The sequence below is a fragment of the Crocodylus porosus genome, unplaced genomic scaffold, assembly GCF_001723895.1.
Source record: "Crocodylus porosus isolate Cpor-Errol unplaced genomic scaffold, CroPor_comp1, whole genome shotgun sequence".
In the NCBI taxonomy this organism is placed as follows: domain Eukaryota; kingdom Metazoa; phylum Chordata; order Crocodylia; family Crocodylidae; genus Crocodylus; species Crocodylus porosus.
The window spans coordinates 40,067,276-40,070,306 of NW_017728949.1; the positions used below are offsets into that span (position 1 = coordinate 40,067,276).

The 3,031-nt window shown below is 37.8% G+C and overlaps 1 long non-coding RNA gene across 1 annotated transcript; it reads left to right on the plus strand.

Moving 5' to 3' along the window:
* Nucleotides 1–374: 374 nt before the first annotated feature.
* LOC109322984 lies at nucleotides 375–2,790 on the plus strand. The gene is made up of 2 exons (XR_002104522.1): nucleotides 375–2,217; nucleotides 2,504–2,790. It is a non-coding gene; the product is annotated as an uncharacterized LOC109322984 (long non-coding RNA).
* The last annotated feature ends 241 nt before the right edge of the window (nucleotides 2,791–3,031 follow it).

The window sequence follows — 3,031 nt, forward strand, 5'->3', positions numbered from 1 at the left end:
TTATCTGTCCACTGGAACTCAAAGAAGCCTATATCTAGAGAGTACTCAGAGCGATAGTCTGAAATGGAGAAACCTCTCAAGCCTTCCTGCCGAGCAGCTCTCTTCAGTTTACTATGTTAGCTGCAGCAGCTTTTTATTGTCATTATTATCTCTCCCTTTTTACCTGTGTACAGTATACAAGTATGTGATATAGAACAGCCTGAGGAAAACCTGAGGCACAAATTCTGTCTTCTGATGCACTACTAATACCCAGTCAATAAAAGCCCTAAGTGTTTTGCTTCAAAATAAAAGTTTGCCTTATAAATCAATGTGCTTCATTTGGAGTATTAAAAAAAAAAAACCTTCAAAAAGAACAACAGCCTGGTACACTTTTTAACAAAAACCTTGTTATCTGTGGTGCTAGGTTAAGCAAGTGTAGGGGTAATTGCAAAGTGGTAAAGGCAAGGTTCAGCATTTTGGTCTGGCCTGTTTTCTTGACTCATCAGTTAAGCGTACAGTGATGGAACTGTCTTCTAGAAATCTTCCCCAAGATTTGTTGTTGCTTTCAGTGAGTGTTGGACTTGGCTGTAAGAGAGTTAGACCAGTAAATGACAGTCCTGATGATAAGACTGGTGTTTTTTGGACGATGAACAGCTATTGCGCAACCTGAAAACATTACATTTATGTATTAGATGGATATCCTGCTTTATCCAAGAGGCTCAGAGCAGCTTACAATAAACAAAACCCCCCACAGATGAGGTTCTTTCTAGAATTATAAAGTAAAAAGAATAAAGGCCAGTGTCTGTTCTCCCACGCACTACAGAAATGGACATGCCACCTGTTTTTTTGAGATGTGCGCCTGTCTGGTTTGAGGGATGATGCCTGAAGCATAGCCAAATAAGCACTTGGTAGGGCTGAACAAATAATGTAATATATTCCATAAGCATTCATTTGTACTTTTATGTTGCATTTGACTCTGCTTAGCTGCTTCTGTTTGTAGTCTAGTAAAACATCCTTAAAATATTTTAATTGTTACAAAATAACATAATCTATTTAGAAAGCAAACCTTGATTTCTTAACTAATTATAAGAGTTTTGCCCAGTCCTAGACTGTAATCTTGGCTGTATTCAGCTTTTATTAAAGCCTACTCTGTTCTGTATATCAGTTTGATTTGTTTCAGTAATTGGTATGACTTTTTTTTTAATCAATCTGGTTATGGGCATGTAAACCCTAAACTGGGTACATATATAATAGTGCCATAGACTGGTACAAGTTCTCTAGCTTCCTAAACTGGAATAAGCTATAGTTCTGTAAGTATTTCTGTACTGATAGAAGTGGATCCATGTTAGGAGGGTTGCAGCTTTGTCTCGTATGTTGAGGAGGCCAAGATTTCTTGGGTAAATAATATATGCCATAAGAGTGGAATGCACCAACATTACCCATAACTGTTATCTAGCCTTGCTTGGAACTATTAATGTCTTAATTTAGGGAAGAAGTTACACAAGAACACTTGGAAATTTAGGTTCTTTTCAGGTTAATATTTCTCTCCAAAGGGAAAAATTCTGATGCTTTTAAACCTTGTAGTGGGTTTCTCTTTGAAATGCTTTATCATTGTATTTTTGTTTGCAAAACACTTGTTTCCCCCAGTTTTATAGCAGTCTCTCTTCTATCTTAGTCCACCCTCCATCATGCATTCTAGGGGTTTTCCCCCCCTTTTTTTCCTCATCTGCCTTTAACTTGATCTTTTGATCTATTCCCTGTAAACTCTTTAATTCTGTAGTTCTGTTGCTATTCTGCCGTATGTTTTGTTTTCATTTGGGTCTTTAAACTGCTGCTTTGTCTCCCTTCTTTTATATCCCATTTTCTTTTGATTTCTGATGGTTACACAATGTGAATGCACAGGAGTGCATCTGGCTTGGATTGTGCTCTCTGGTCCAGATTTATTTATGAATTTGCTAGGAGTGTGTAGTTAAGGGTATGCTTTGTTTATTCCTTCATGCAGCTGATGGCTGTTGCTGCTTTGGTTTAGAGTCACAGGAGTAAATGAGGCTTTGAGTGAATAACTGCATGTCACCCTGAATAGAGCAGTTCGCATGTACCTCATCTGCAAAAAATTCAAAATAATGGAAACACTGCATAATAGGAATAAGTAGGGTGACTGAGCCAGTGCAAGACTTCAGCACCAAAAATTCAAGGGCTCTGGCAGCAAAGGAATAAAACTATGCCTGTCCCATAAAGGTACAAATGAAATGCTATACTACACATACAAAGCACCTTGGCCAGTATGTTCAAATAAAATAAATAGGGGGAAATAATGCATTAACAAAATAATTTCACCACAGCCAAGCTTTCTGAAAAGTAAAACCTGCATTCTAACGGCCTTTAACACCTCTTTGGTTGTAATGTTAGTGTCTTTAGACTGGGCTAACATCCGTTGGGAATAGACAATAACATGAAATACATAGTTGCACTGAGCTGTCTCTGTACTTTCTAGTGCAGGCTTTTGCCCTTCCCCTTCCTACAGAGTAGGCATGTCTACCCTGTTTGGCTAAAAAAAATAAATCACAAATGCTTCCAGAAACATGAATGAAGGAGCTCAAAATCAGATTGAGGCAGTTCAGTCCATTTGATGGGAATATGACTGGCTCCTACCAAGAATGGTGGACTTGCATGAGATACTGATTTCTGAGCAGCCTGATGTAGTCACTTCTGGAAACTACTAGTTTTGCATGTTCTGAAAGGAAGAATTGATTGTATGGTGGGGTGGGAAATCTCGCTATCTTTCCATATTAATAAAAGAAAACTATTTCAGTGTTCACGTGTTGAAATTACTTGTTCTCCCCATCACTTAACACTGTCCCCTACATGTTTCAAAGTGGCTCCAACGTATTAGTAACAATGCGCCTTTTTAAAATTCAATGAGAACTATTCAATTAAAAAAAATTTGATTCCTTTAAAAACTGACTCCAATCATTTCTCTTATGATTCCAAAGCCATGAAAGGACCATTACAAAAAGGAGAGGTGAAAACCTGTACAGCTGTTGTGTCCTGA